Genomic DNA, 16,767 nt, shown 5'->3' with positions numbered 1-16,767 from the left:
ACAGCACTCAGGAAGAGAGAACTGCATCTTTCCTTCCCTCTGCTCCAGCAGTGGGGAGCCAGAGCAGGAAAGAGAGACTCTTTCACAATTACTAAAGTGGGTGAAATCCTGTCATCAGACCACGCTTGCTACCAAATTGGAAAGAGACGTGGTCTTCATGAACAGAATATATTTGCTCACAATTTTTGGAAAAACTTAACGTCTTCATTATTATGATTAGGACCTCAAGGTCTTGAGACTCTTCCCAGGCCATTTATGCATATCATTATCTTGTGTTTGTTTATTCATTTACATCTCTGTTTATGTGTGATCGGCCTTCATAGTTGGTGTTTATAATGGGTTCATTATAAAACATTATAAAGAATGTTACATGAATATTAAAGTCATTCAGAAAGTATTCCTGAATTACTGCTTGGATTGATGTTGAGGCCATGGGTACAGAGAAGCCCCGAGTTTCCCATTCAGATCCAACTGCTTTACGCACTGATTCGACAATGCAACAGCCTAGTGATATAAGCATATCGGCGTCTTTGGAAAGATTCTTTTCAATTTAACACAAACTCGTGGGAAGAGTTATATAAAACTAAAGCTAAACAGAGATTAGTTATTATTTAATATAAAATGAAATTGTAAGTTTTAGGGTGTGGTGACTATTTCTTTTAGATTCAGACATCCAACACCAAAGAGTCTTTATGATATTTCTGAGTTTAAAGGAAAATGCCTTCTTATTCAGAGTACATTTGACAAGGAAAAAGGAGACTCTGTTAAAAACATTAAAAAGTTGTGGTCAACAATCGGAAATCTCCTCTGACTGACCTGGGTTGCTAAAAATTTTAGAATTTAGAAATTTTAGAATCTACATACCTTTATAATATAATCAAAATATTAAAAATTACTTATTTGCTTCTCTCACTCCAACCTTCAAAGACATCCATCTTCTTTTTCTGTCCTTCTGCCCTTCTACATGGAATAGTTACATTTCATCAGAATTTCAAATCGATGATATTTGTCCTGATGAGGACACGTTCAATAAAATGAACAGGATCTTCATTTAAAATATATATCGAAAATATTTTTTCAGACAAAAATGTCACCAAAAAGTGTGTCTTTGATTTTATTTTTGGTATTTTTACATTTAAGATATGTGAACCATACAGTTTTCCCCTTTGCGAAGAGAAACTGCACAGTTTTCATCTGGGTATGCTTCTTCAGGGTTTTAATTGGCTTCCAGAAATGATGGTCAGCTGAAGCTGGGGAGCACCAGCAGGCCCACCAGAACAGGATGTGCAGACGCGATCATCCCTTCCTTTGTGAAGGGCCACTGTGTGAGACAGGCTGGATTAACAGCCATGAATTTTTCAAGTAGAAGTTCACAACCAGCTTCATTAAGTTGCATAAACATTTTTTTTTGCAGATTTATTGCACCCAAAACTGGTGAATGTTCTGAATCAAAATAAATAGGCTTTTCTAAAAAAATGATTTATATTTCAGTCAGATATTTTAGAGTCTTGACCTATTTCTCTCAGAAAAGGGAAAGTCTGATGAAGATCATCAATTGTGTAAACAGATAGGATAGAATCTTCAGAAATAAGATTCCATTTTCTCTATCATCCTTCTGTACTTCCAGGCCCATTAGAATATAACAGATTTCAGCCTTGAATTGTTTTAAAAATTATTTAAAAATCTAGGTCTAGTGTATTATGTTATTTTAATTGCTAGTTAATCAGCTATTACAAAGGAAACCATAGTGTTTGTTTTGGACACAGGCAAATATATAATGTATTGTGCCTATAACATGCTATATTTCTGAGCTTGGTTTTGAAAATCAAAAAGTAAACTTTTTGATAGCAACATGCATTATGTACTCATTCTCATGAAAAATAAGAAGACTTGTGTAATTAAATACTGAGGGTAGAAAGGGTTATTTGAGGATTAAAAGTCTGTCATTGTTTAATAAGTCTAAGTCATTGTTTAATAAGCCCCTTGAACTCTGTCACTTTAACAATAATCAGAATAATAAAAATAATAAAAGCATAATGTTGGTTTGAGAAAATACTTTGAACCCAGATACTGTTTTAAGGACCTTATATATACTAACTTATTTAGCCCTCACAACAATGTTGTGAGGTTGGTACTATTACCATCCCCATTTTATAGAGAAGGATAAGTCAGTTTACCAGAGTCACACACACAAAAAATGGTGAGGGCAGAACAGAATCTTTTCAGGGGCTCTTAATGGCAATACTGAAGCAATCCTCTGCAATCTTTATCTCTAGGCCTGAATTCATTGAACTTTCTGGCTGTAGGACATCAACCTGAATAACGCACCAGATATTCAAACTTTACTACATGTTCCAGATTGAATGGAGAATCTTCTCCCATATACCTGCTACCTGAACCCTTAATCTTAATTGCCTAACCTGTCTTCACATTTCTGATAATCAGTCCATCACGCAAGATTCTTCTTTCACTGTCAAAGAGCTACACACTTTGGTCCAACCAGTTTCCATACTCCACGTGTGAAAGAGCTTCACCTTCTCTCCCCTCTTTCCCTTCCCCACTGTTGCTTGCTCTCTTAGGCACTGCTGATCTTCACCTGGGCTTTGGAAATAGTCTTTGAATTACTCTTTCTATCGTCATTCTTCAACATCTCCCAGGACACCAGAATTCTACAATTTAGAATTGAGGAAATCCTGCCCTACACATTCTCTGCACCAGCCCTTGTTCTGGATCAAATGCCACCTCAGGGAGGGCCTTCCCTGACCATCTTGGTTAAAGTTGCTATCCCTCCCCATGCCCAAGTCATCACCTGCTTTGATTTTTCATAACACTTATCACAATCTGATATAATGCTTATTGTTTGTTACTTGTTTGTTTTCTTTCTACTTTAGAATTTAAGACACAAGGGAACAGACTTTTTATCTTGTTTGTTCCTATCTTGCCACCTTGGCTAGTGCATGATATACTTGATATATGTTTTATTAAGGAATATGCATCCTTACCAACAGCTTGGCCTGCACCAATCTCCGTGTCTCTCAATCTACCTAACTCACTTCAGGCCATAGTTTACAAAGCTAAATGCAAAATTTCATCCCTAAAGGGCAAGCCCATCCCAAAGTAATAGCTCTTACCTAACTGAATGTCTGTAATACTAGTATCAGAAAAACTCAATTTATTTTGAACGGTTAATAATTTATTTATTTATTTATTTTAGAAATGTTGCCTTATTTACCAAATACGGGCCAGGAATGAAATTGCACATTAGAGATCTCTGAGGATCTAGCAAAGAGAGCTTCTCATAGAGTAGGTAAGCAAAAACTATCTGTTGCTTGCTTAAACAGATATCCCCATCTACATGCTCTAAAGGTGCAAGTGTCATGCTTATCTGTGGAGTCTCTTGGCAGGCTCCATCCTAGTGGAAAGTATAAGCCAGAATATGCTGGTAAGGAGGTAGACAACAGTTTCCTCCAGCAGGAGAATCGGAGGGGCTTGTCCTTGGCTTGCCTTCACACACTGCTTACTGGCTGCTACAGGCGTTTGACGAATCTCCCCTGCCAGTAGTGGTGTGCAACAGAAATGGGAACAGTTCTCTCCTCTGGCCTGGAGTTTCAGAGAATTGAAGGAATATAATCAGAGGGAGGTGGCATGATTATGGACCTTTTAAGGGACCAAAGGAAAATGTGCCTTTTCTCATTTTGTAGCAATGCAGGTTGCTCTTAAAATGAAATAGTTTTACATTTATGAAGTAAGATGATTAGAGAACATGTTCCCTGACAAAAAGCTTAAACTAAGGTATTTCAAGATGTTTCCACACATATTATTGCATATATAGTATGACGAAGGGAAACTGTGGCAGACATAACTGACCAAGTAGTATCTCTGATGGCCAAGAGATTTAAAAAATTAAATAAAATACACAGAGTGGATTTAGCTTGGGTGAATACGCTATACACTTTCACCTTTAAAATTCTTTCTTACTCCAGGAAGGGGTAGCTATAATGGAAAGGGGTGGATATGAAAGCTATAATGAGCCAGTTAGGGGAAGATGCAAGTTCGGCATCAAATAATACAATGTGATTGAAAATTCTTGTCTCATGTGCACATAGTCTTAAATTCAACAGACAGTTAAACCTCTCTGGCATCAGGGACATTGGATGAGAAGATATTTCCTGTAACAAATCAATAACCACATGCATTTCTATGTAAGTCACTTAAGCATTAATCTATTTTAAAAGTCATTGTAGAAATTCACTTTCTTCTTTTTATTTTGAAATTAAATGCCCCTTGCTGGGATGGGTTGAAGTATTCTTTCTCCATTCCAATGAGATGGATTAAGAGTACCTGGAGACTCTACCCCTGATTCTTATTAATGGAACGCTTGGAAGGTTTAGTGATTTATAACTTCTGTTTAACATGCTGTCTGATTTTTTTCTTGGTAGAATTTCATCTTATTTAGAACATTTATGTAAGGATGTAACATGCTGCATATGAAACTTTTCTAATGAGAAAAGCTAATATATCTGCTGCATGTCCTGTCACAGCAGGGAGGGGCATGATTTAGAGCAGACTTTACCCCACCTAAAGGCCGGGATCGCCTGGATCGTCTGGAATGTAGTCAGGGTGCTAGTTTCAGCCTGTCCCAGACCACTCCCCTATCTCAGCCTCACTTGGACATTGAGATTAAAACTTCCCATTTCTCTGTAAGTCAATAAATTAGCCCTCCTATAGGTGGGTACTGCAGAATTTTAATGCTTTGAGAAGGTTCTCTGAAAAAAAAGTATTGGATTGTCAAATACATTTGAGGAATTGAGGAATTCATAAAGTTTTTTTTCACTTCATTAAGGCTTTGGGGGTTTCTAGAGCTGTACAGGATCAGGCCCATCTCACTCCCTTACTTCACCGACCTCATCCCACCTTTCTCTCTCTCACTTTTACTCTCAGTCTGACTCTCTCTACTCTGACCCCACTAACCTTCCACATTCTTGCAGTTGCTCAGACATTCTAGGCACTCTCCTTGCACATGTTGTTCCCTCAGCCTGAAATGCTTCCCCTTCCCTCTGTGTCTCTGCATGAGTCCCTCTCTCATCATCTTTAAGTCTTTTCTGAAGTGTCAACTTAGGCTTTTTTGAAGACCTTGCTTAAACTTGCATTCCCTCCTTCATTCCCTGTTGAACTTTTCCTCCATCACACTTATTACCATTGCCATAATAATGCTGTGCTAACAAACAACCTCAAAACCTCATGGCATGCCACAGTAAACATTTACTTAGCTCCAGGAGTGCAGCACTTATCTCAGCTGTCCTGACTCACTCCTGCATCTATGGCCACCTGCTGTCACCTAGGCAGCTCTACTGATAATGGCTAAGCTCATTCACTTGTCTGGGGTCCTCAGGGTGTTGGCTGATCTAGGAGAGCCCCAGCTGAGATGATTAGGGCGACTTGGCTCTGCTCTATACATCTCTGATCCTTCAGCAAGCTCGCACTGGTCTATTCTCATGGCAATCACAGAGGAGCCAGAGCCAGCAAACCCAAATGTGCATGCACTTTTCATCTGCTTATGTCACATTTGCCAACATCCTCTTGGTCAAAGTGAGTGACATGGACAAGCACAGAGTCAGAATGGGCAGGTACTACAATGTTACAAGCAAAGAGTGTGGCTACCAGGAGTGGTGAACAGTTGGGGCTGTTTTTTGCAAACTGCAACACACACTGTAACTTCAATTAATTTTTTTGTCTGTTTCCCTATACTTGAATATAAGCTGCATGAGGAGAGGGAGTTTATCTATGTAAAGTACTCCATCCTCATCACCTTGAACTGTGTCCAGGACATAGTAGGTAGTCAATAAATATTTGTTGAATGAATAAATAAAAATACACCCTTCTAACTTTTCACAATGCAGCATTTTCAAATGTGATTTCAATTAATCCCATTTCTATAGGAAAGCCATAGAGTACCCAATTTAGAACAAAGCACCCTTCAGATATCTCATGTCTTTCTTTCTCAGAATGTAGTCTTGTACTTGGGGGAAATTTATCATCATTACTTAAGGAAAATCTACCAATATTTTTCTGCTTCTTTCATATATTTAACTATGGCTTAGTAAATGACTTTCATGTATCAGTTTATGTGCTAGATACTAAGGATAATGGAGAACAAACATATAGCCACTGCTTCTTGGACATCTCAGCTGAGCTGAAGAACTGACCTATAAATCAATACTTTAAGTAATATAATATGCTCCACTGTGATGTTATTAAAACATTTCACTGGCGCACAAGGGAGGAAGTGCTCAAATGTGCCATTAAATATCAGTTAGAGCTCGACCTTGACCTCCATATCTGTGTAGATTGCTGGAGTCACTGCCTTCTAAAATGACATGATTATTTCAACATTTCTGCACATACTATTTGGTCTCTTCACCCAGCTGCATATTCACCTTTAACTTCTGTTCTTTCCAAGTTCTTCCTATCTGTGAGTCTTACCAGCAGGGAACATCCATGATGAAATTTACTTATAAAGTTTCCCCCTGAATTCATCTGAATTCCATAGCATTCATTGTCTATATCTTTGTATTATAAAATACCCGAAGCATCTATTCTACTTTTCATATAGGCTATTTAATTCTCCTATTGTTGAACTTTTCAAGTGTGGATGTTTTGTCTCTTCAAAGAGAGAACAGCCGTCTTGAAAGCAAAGACTTTGTTTCTTTTCTTCTTTAGAATTGCTAAGAATAATGCTCATAAGAATAGTTACCCAGAAAATTAATTAGAAGCGTATAATGAAAATGGAAAGTCCTGACCTATATTTATCATCTCATTATGGTCAGGTCTGATACTGCACACGTTGGGCTGTTGACTGGAGGTGTAGAAATGTTTCTGCTTAGGACCATGGTGATTGATTATGTCACCATCCGTACCTATGTTGGAAACCAGTGCCTACTTTATATAAAGCACTTTTTAACAGGCTAAAATAAACCCACAGATTTTAAGAGGATTTGGAAATGAACAAAAACATGCCAAACTATAAATGTACAGGAAATAAAGAGATTTTTGTATTGACAAAGAAAATGTTGAAAAAAGGAAAAAAGAAGAAGCAAAGATGTGTTACCTGCTATTCTATGGCTCCAGGAAAGAGTGAGCATTTACTATCTTTCAAATAGTTTTGCAGTTTCTATACACCTACATATCCTATCCATCAGTCCCATAAAACTGCTTTTTATCAGTAAATATGCTTAAAATGACACTAGATATATGGGAAACCCCCAAATAAACTAGAAAACTAAGAAGTCAATCATCTAACTTAAGAAGAATCTGAATAGGAAAGCAAGTTTTACATTTGCCTTGCATGCCTTTGAAAAGGGCAGAAAGCAGCTCATCAAATATTCCAAGAATTTACTGATATCAATCATGCTACAAGTCATACAGATGATGGTAAAAGAAGGGCAATTGTTGGTTTACTAATAGGCATAGTCATTTAAGCACAATAATCTGTTCAGACCTTCTGAAATAAAGACTGTACCTTACTCAATACATTTATGAGTAGGCATTAGCTATATCATTCTTAACTCCCTTTTCTCTAGTTCTACATTCTCCAAGCAACTTACTCTCATTAGCTACTATTCATGACTCTCTCATATTAGGGAAAGGATGCTCTGTACAACTGACAGTCTAACTGATTGCTTTATGAACTTATTTCCCATTTTAAATGAATATCTTTGGTTGCAGGTCTCATTGACTTTCTCGCATTGCGTGAGTCATTCATCTTGAAGGCTTCTTCTCTTCCAATGAACTGTCTACGGAGGCCATACACCTATATAATTGAGAAAAATAATACTGGACTGAGAATGATCATGAAACGATACCAGATCAGAGGGTTCATCTGAAAGGTTTCTTTACCTTGGGAACTGGTGTTAGCTACAAATATAAGCAAACGCATACTCATGTTTGAATTCATACATCATTAAGAAAAAGGTGTTATTTTCACCATTTTCATCATCTATTAAACTTGAATCTCTTTCATTCTTACATTTTCTCCTTTCTTTGTCTTACATGTAGATACTATAAAGGAAAAGATTGTTATTTGTAAAAAGGCATTTTCAAAATAAAGCAATTACATATGGTTATGCACACACATGCCTCCTGAGGGCAAAAACCATGATGCATAAATTAGAAATGCAAATTGTAGAAAGTGTTATTCCAGCTTACACCTATCAAATTGACAAAGGTTTTTTTTTTAAGTTAAAGCATAATTGGCAAGGATGATAGGAAAACAGGGACACTCATTTTGTGCTAGACAATTGTAAATTTGATATCATCTTTTTGGAGGGCAATTTAACAACAGCTATCACAAACCATAACAATATTTATATTGCAAAAGTTGTCTCAAGTGTACAGGTTTGAGAGTGTGAAGAATACAACTCAGGGTTGTGGTCTCTCTCTCTCTCTCTCTGTATGTGTGTATATCTCTCCGTATCACCCTCTCTCCCTCTCTTTTTTGCTTTTTTCCTCCCTCTCTCCCTCTCTTCATTCTTTCTTTCTTTTTCAAAATGTTGGAAAAAAGAGGCCTTAGTCATTGAAGACCAGTTTAGAAACTTATAGCTACCTTGCCTATAGTACAAAATTCAGATACATGTAGGCATGGTTTTTTGTTTTTTTAAAAAAATTATTTTAGCTTTTGAAATGGCAAGGAATTCTACAAAAACACTCTAAAATCTTCCTGCTTGTGCGCTCTTGGTTATTGCATCTCCAAGTTTCTGACATACACCATCGACAGGAATTAAAAGAAAATGTGTTCTATTTAAATTATTAGGAACACTTGCATTTGATAGGAGAAAGATACAAGCAGGATATACTTGACTTTGAGCTTTTACATACTCCATTTAACTCTTCAGTAATACTACAGAGCAGAAACTGGCAACTTACAAGCCATTTGTTTACTTTCGATAGCTAGCCAAACTTGTGATTCCTGGGGAGAGGAGATATTTGAGTGGGACAAATGGATCTGTGGGTATGAAATGGACAATTAGATTCCTGTGCATACATCACAGTCTGACTTAGACTACCCAGTGAAGACTCCCTAATCACAAAGGCACAATTGAATATCATGGATTCTTATTTCATAAAGTGAGATTCCCTAAGATCCACCTACTATCAAACTTGGAAAAAAGCAGCAAATTTAGAAACTTGGAACTTTCAGAACTGAGGAAAAGATAATGGTTGCCTAATTCAGACTTTCTTTCCTTCAGCTAGAATTCTTACACTATAATGGTTTTAATGGTTTTTTTTTTTTTTTTTTTTTTTTGGTCTTATTTGTATGTCAACTTTTTTTTTGGTGAAGTTTTTTTAAAAAGAAATTATGGTGGTTTCCTCATAAACGAAACTTACAACTGATGTATAAATACCATAATTTAATCTTAAATACTATCTTTCATGTGAGTATGTGAGCATGCTTAATTAACAATAATTAAGCTTCTTGTGATGTATGTTTTATGCTCAAATTAGATGTACGCAAACAGACATGGAGACATCATAAAACCGGTAAATTTAGGCAGACCTCAGCTGAGGCACACTCAGGGCAGCTGGCAGCTGAGTGACCAGGATAAGTCTCACCCATAGAAAGCTAACTAACTTCCCCCAAATTGAGTTATCTGATTTCAGGGAGCAAAAGAATGTCCTGGGAAATTTGAGAGGAATTTAGTGGAATGGATGGAGGCATTTTAAGGAAGATGCTTGTGAGTCTCTTGGGAAAACAGTGAAAGTCCAAACTTTAAAATAGGGGGAAAAAGCATATAAGATGTGAGAGGAAATGCCATAAACATTTTTCTTTTATCACTGGTTTAATATATGTGAGATTAGTATCCTTCTATCTCCTCACCCTAAATTCCTTTGAAAATGGGAGTGGGGATAGAGGAAGCAGAGGGCATGAATCAGAGATACTTTTTTTGAAGATTCAGAAGAAAAAAGCTTGCCTGGAGCCAAATATATATAATCTCTGCTTTGCTTACAAATAAGAGAGCAATTTCCAAAGACACTTTGCTGTCAAACCCATGTTTTATGTGTTTGTGTGTGTGTTTAACACATGATTAAAAGACTTCTTTAAATGACAGTTTAGAAGGAATGTTAAAGTATTTTGGAATATCTAAATGCTTCCAGCTGCGTTCTTAATTTTAAAATATTTTCTTAAAGGGGATTTCCAATCTATTGGCAGCAACTACATAGAATTTCTCTGTTGTACCGCTGCTCCTCCCCCCTCCCCCGGCGTTTCTGTTTCTACTTTTGGATTTCACAATCCATTATATGACTTGCTTTGGAGAGACAATAAAAGGCATTTATTTACAAGTTTACAGTATTTCTTAATTACTCACTAAGAGAACATTTTTACATAAGTTCCCCTGTGTTTAAATTAATGGAGAATAATATATTAAGATACAAAGTTCCCCCGCTAAAACACAGAAATCTAAAACTGGAAGGAATTTACGGACTTTTGGAAAACAAACCAGAAAAAAACAGCCATGTATAGAGCTAGAGGTTAAGCTCGGGTTAGAAACCAGGTGTCCTCCCCAAGCCCACAGCCTCTCCAAGGTTCAATCCTTGTGGTGCCCAGCAAGAAGACGGAAGGAAAAGAATTCCCAGCTTTCTGGAACTGGTGTGTAGAAGAACAAAGGAAAAGAGTGTGACTGTTAGGAATCCTGTAGGCTGAAGTTAGCATTGCGTACAGAAGATTAAAGAAGTGTTTTCTCTCTATGTCTTCACCATATTAGAGGTACCAGTTATATCTCCTCCTAGCCCAACCCTCTTCATGGAGAACTGCAAAGTCGGTTAACCTATACTCGGTTTCTTCTGGGTGAACTGTCTGCATAAGTGGCAAGCAATTGACACAGAATAGTTGGGTTATGTAGTTTCTCTCCCAGATTTTGGAATAAGGCCATTGATTGAATGAATTAGTAATCTATGGAGAGGCCAGATGGAAAATTAGTTGTCCTCAAGATTAAGGCTGACATTTTTTTTTTTTTTTGGTGTTGTTGGTGATTAGAGATGTTAGTCCACAGAAGAAGAAATACAAGAGAGACAGGAAAGTGGCAAATAGTGTCCTTAAGATGTTATTCTTCGTATTCAATCAAACTTACTGAGTGCCTGTTATGCCCTAAGAACTGTACTCTGAACTGGACAAGGGTTGGGTTTTGTGTAGTAAACTGATAACAGCTCCCAAAAATATGCCCATATCTTAATCCCTAGAACTGTGACTGTTCTGTGACTGTGACTGTTATCTTACTTGGAAAAAGTATCTTTGAAGAAGTGATTAAGTTAAATTTTTTTTTTTGAGATGAGAAAATTATCCTGATTATCTGGGTGAACCTTAAATTTTATCTCGAGTGCCCTTATAAGGGAGGCAGGGGATCTTAGACTTTTACACAAGCGCGTGCCCGCGCACACATGCACAAGGGAAAGGAGAAGGCAATGTAATTGCAGAGGCAGAGATGGGCGTGACTTGGCCACAAGTCAAGGCAGGCTGGTAGTCACAGTAACTGGAAGAGGGAGGGACAGATTCTCCCCTGGAGCCTCCAGAGGGAGCCCTGATCTACCAACCCTTGATTTGGGTTCAGTGAAACTGATATCAGAGTCTGGCCTCCAGAACTGTGAGAGAATAAATTTCTGTATTGTTAAACTCTAATTTTTGTAGTAATTTCTTAAAACAGCCACCATAATGTAGGAGAGAGTATTTTTAGCATGAAATAAAATATACTCTCAGGAAGTTAAACATCAATTAGATGAGACAAAAAGTACTTTGTTAACCAAAAATAGCAACAAATACTTCGTTATAGGGGCTAGTTAATTATAGGTTATGAGTTGACAAGAGAGTGTGCATGTAATTTTTTTAAAGTTAGTTCTAAGATGTGGTAGATGTGGAATTAAAAATAGGTTTTGAAGTCAAATGTAATTAGTTTGAACTAAGAATATCTTAAAATTTCAGGAGAAAAAACCCCATACGTGCATGAATAATACAGCATACCTTCCCTCGCCTATGTAAAAATATTGTATAAAAAGTAGAGGCTGAAATGAAAACTCTCTCTTGCAAGGCAGTGCTGTGGACAATGGTCACTGTGGCCAGTGATAGGTCAGGAATTTCTGTTAGAGTTTTCCATTTACAAGAGGAAAATAAAAAATTTTCAGAATTTACAGAACAGATCAAAGTCAAATTATTTTGTAAAAAATCTGATTTTAGCTTTCTTTTTTTCCTCTAAAGGTGTGAAAAAGGCACATTTGACATTGTTAAACCTGAAAATGACTTCTTCCCTTATAAATATCTTTTGATAATTTCAATTTTTCTTGTGGCTGACTAATTGCTTCTTCTTTATGGGAAAGGAGAAGAGGCCATGTGTTTATAGAAAAGTAAAATCAAATGCAGGTGACCATATTTGTGGAGGAGGAATAGAGTTTAGATTAGTAATAAATTAAAATGTATTACTCTGTAATCTCAAGATTGAAAAATTGCTGTTTTGTTGAAAGATCTTCTAAAGGCATGGTCACAGAATTGTAGGCAAGGAGTGCTCCCTGCCTGCTACATTCCAGGGCTGCTTTCTGCTTATATATGTCAGCCATCTCCCACGTGTAATAAACTGATCTTTTCCAGAAAGGAATTTAGTAAGTAATATGCTTAGACAGATTAAAACGTGCTAACATAATATTTCACACATGGAAATTCCCAGCAATTCTGAGACAGGTTTGGGTTGCGTAAGATAAAAAAGTATAAGGTCAAATTCTTCAAAAATTGCATGAGAACATTACCAAGAAAGAACAAACAAACAACAAACAAATACCCCTGCTTCAAAATAAAAAGAAAATAAAGCAAATTAGTTGTGGCAGATATTATAAGCCTGATGAATATCCAGTTCTCTTTCCTTCCTGGGCATAAGGGAGGCCATCCTTCCCAGCAATTAGATGGGGCAATTGACTAGTTCTTGTCCCCGAAAGATGAACAGGAATGTCCTTGTGGTTTTCTGCAATCTCTAATCTTCTGCAGAGGGGACTTCTGAAACCACATTTTTGATGCTGGAGTTTCTATCAGCTGGAGAGTATGTGGAACAGATCGAAATAATGACTTGTACCGAGCACTGAGAGTAAACAAGAAATAAATCATGGTTGTATTAAGAGACAGCGTTGTTAATTTGTCACTGCTGCATAATAACCTAGTTTATCCAACTACCATACCACTCAATCATATAAATAAATAGACAATAAAATTTTTCTTTAAAAAAACTGCAAAAAAAGCACTTGATTTTATTTTTAAACTGGTTTATCCAAATAAAAGAAAACATGCAAAGAAGTATTCACTATTCAACTTGAATGTATTCATTCACTTTATCACCATTTACTTTTTCATTTGTTAACTGTTTGTTAATTGCCTTCTATATATGAAGAATTAAACTAGTTGCTGGATCATTATTTGAGGTTAAATTGTTCTCTCTGTGTGCAGTGCTTACTGTGCATGGCACATTAAACGCACGAAGGTTGACTGTGCAATCACATGATTTAGAGAAAATGAGTAACATATACACAGAGATCGTGAATAGCTCTCTGCAAATATCCTTGACTGAATTACAATAGTGCAAGCCTAAAATTCTTGGGCATTTCTGATGGAACTCTAGAATGCTGACATCTTACATTCAAGATCTTATAGTCTTTCAACTTAACTGTGAAGCCGTAAGGTTAATGAAGCATTCCATGGCCACTCAGATTTTTCATTAAAACAAAAGTGTAAAGATCATGAGCCAAGGATTTTTCTACTCAATAATCCCTCTGATAAGCAGGCAAGAAAATAGGAGATGAGAAAATCACAAACAATGCTAAGAAATACCCCTGCCACTTTTGTCTTTTCAACAAAAGTTATCTGTAGAAACTTATCAGTTAACAGAATACAAATAATTTAAAGCACAGGGTTGTATTATAAATTTATGGACTGCATAAACTGCCATGCAGTTTGACAGCAGAAAACTAAAGATCTTTGTTTTATTTTTTGGTGATGGTTGTTATATATACCCGTGTTTGGTGAGTAAGAGGGTGACAGAAGGCAAAGATAGTACTGTACAGAGCTGATAGAGGCTTTGATGCTACATGGACAGAGATAGTCTGCCCAGTAGAGCTGCTCGGCAGCGTCTGGAACCTGACACTTGGCTGTTGGGCTGGACCAGCAGGTGTTCCTGACCATGGCAGGTGCAGCCCAGCATGCTGGCAGCTCCTGGTCCAAGGCCCCTGGGTGGTGGCAGTGGCGGCAGCAGTGGCACCTGGGCTTAGCTCCCATCTTGTATGAATGTCTCCTGATGCACACTGAGGTGTAGTATTTCAGCTGCATGTGTTTCACCTGCTTCTGTACCAGCTGCTGCACAGGCTCCCAGAAGTTGGTGTTAGGGTTTTCCTGCACAGTATGAAAAATCTGTCCGCTGGGATAGGTGGCGATGGTGCAGGAGGCATAGCCTACCACCAGATTGAGGGACTTGCAGAACAACCTTATCTCCTTGATGAGGCCCAGGATGTAGCCACCGACTCTTGTACTAGCAAAAGAGAATCCCATCCCACTGGAGGGCTGTTTTCATTAGCTGGTAGTAGGGCTCCTTGAAGAGGTTCTCAGCTGGGCCCATGAGATCTAAAGAGTTGGTGATGATAACATTGAAGGCATCCTGGTTATTCTTCATAAACTCAAAGCCATCCACATGTGCAGGGACAGTTTCGAGCTAGAGTAGCCAATGGCCATGCCTGGTAGGAACTTCTTGGAGACCTGGATGACATCCTCATCAATTTCACCCTGGACCACTGACTCCACCAGGGGGTCCTTCACCGTCTGCCACAAGATGTCCCAGTTCCCGCCCTCAATGATCAACACCTTGCAGAGGTCAGTGTGGATGCTGAGCTGCAGGTTGGCGACCACATCCTGGTTGGAGACCTTGTCCCGCTCTGCACCATCCAGCTCCAGCGCATTCCTTTAGGTTTTACTGTAGAAAACGAGGGTATCCTGGTACTGCGAGCCCTGATAGTGTAGCAGCTGTTCCACCTGCAGTGACAGGGCCTGGCCAGGCCGCAGGCTTCCTGTCTTGCAGAACCAGCCTTTGCGGATGGCAGTGGGGCCAGAGGAAGCTAGGCTATCATGACCAGACTCCATGGTGGGAGGTGGACAGTCAGGCCCGGGACTGCAGGCTGCATAGCAATGCAGCACAACTGGACCTGCCTAAAGATCTTAATATGAGCAATTATAATTACAGCAATTGCATTTGTTTTCTGGCTGCTAAAGCAAATACTGAGCTATAGGTAGGCTTTAACAATGAGAATTTACTGGCTCATAGTTTTGAGGTTAGGAGAAGTCCAAAATTGAGGTGTCAGAAAGGCAATTCTTTCTCTTTGAAGATGGTGGTGTTCTGGGGCTGGCTGCTGGTGATCCTTGGTCCTTGGCTTTTCTGTCACATAGCAATGCACATGACTGTGTCTTTTTCTTTCTCTTTCAGGTTCTGTTGACTTCCAGCTTCTGGCTGCTCCCCATGGCTTTTCTCTTTCCATGTCCAATTTCCTTTGCTTTAAGGACTTCAGCCACATTGGATTAAGGCCCACCCTCGTTCAGTTTTGGGGCACACCTTAACTAACAATATCTCCAAAATTCCTATTTATGAATGGTTCACACACATAGTACCAGGGGTTGGGACCTTTTTGTGGGGGACATGATTCCATTCCCCAAAATGAATGTAAAAATCATTCAGGTTTTTTCTTACAGACTAAAATAAACAATTGTTTCTTTCACACAGAAATTCAATAAAAATGAGCCAAAAGTTTTTTTAAGCTATAAAAGTAGTCTTCTGTTAAGATGTTGAAATTACATTCCCATTCACATGCAGGCAAATGTGCTGTTGCATTTCTCTAGCCACATTGGTAGCCACACGTCTGTCTGCCAGCATCTTCCGACAGGGCTTTGGCAATTTGAAGGACATGACCTGATGAGTGTATTTTGAGGTTGCCTGGGGCAGTGTTCACAGGTTGACCATCTTTTAACCATGTAATGGATGGAACAGGAATGGCCTTGACTATGCACTAAAAGGTGATAGCCTTATATTTCACCAAAGCTCTCTCAGGAAGTCCTGAGGACTTGATTGTTGGAGAAACATGGACAGACACATTAAATTCCTTCTTATGATCTCCAACAGTGTTGGTTGGCATGCACTGATAAAAATCAGTGTCTGACACTTTGGTCTGGGCAATGAAAAGTTTGTGCCCATTTAGAACAATTTTAGATGATCTTTCGGCCATGATAGTTGGTGGGGTGAGCCTATCACTTGATAATCTAGCTCCAGTAAATTATCAACCATCACAGTGAAATAGGATGTTTTACGCTCTCCTTCCACAGCTGGTGGCATTAAGACATCAACGTCATATTTGATTTCCTTTTCTCCTGCCACACTGGTGGCCACACATACATACTGTCCGTGATTGACTTTTGTGCATTCATGATTTCAAGTTTCTTCCCACCAGCTTCTATGAGGATATTGTTACTGGCTTTCACAGGTATACCGTTTTTTAACCAGGTGAGGATAGGAGGAGGATTGCCAGCAGTTGTACACTCCAGTGTAAAGAAATGAGCAATAATCACTTGCTTATTCAAAGATGTAGCCAAACCACCTTCAATCATCGGGGGAACATAGATGTCCACACGGAATGACTTTTTAGCAGTTCCAGCAACACTGACTACATGACACATATATGTTGCTCAATCAGAGATTTGTGCTTGAG

General features: G+C 38.3%; 1 pseudogene; it reads right to left on the bottom strand.

The window, feature by feature from the left end:
• Window positions 1–2,222: 2,222 nt before the first annotated feature.
• On the bottom strand, window positions 2,223–15,154 carry LOC101417750 (spermidine synthase pseudogene; annotated as a pseudogene).
• Between the last annotated feature and the right edge of the window lie 1,613 nt (window positions 15,155–16,767).

The sequence above is a fragment of the Dasypus novemcinctus genome, chromosome 8 (genome assembly GCF_030445035.2).
Source record: "Dasypus novemcinctus isolate mDasNov1 chromosome 8, mDasNov1.1.hap2, whole genome shotgun sequence".
Taxonomy (NCBI): domain Eukaryota; kingdom Metazoa; phylum Chordata; class Mammalia; order Cingulata; family Dasypodidae; genus Dasypus; species Dasypus novemcinctus.
The sequence above is the reverse complement of the archived record's forward strand: the minus strand, read 5'-3'. Positions and strand labels throughout refer to the sequence as shown.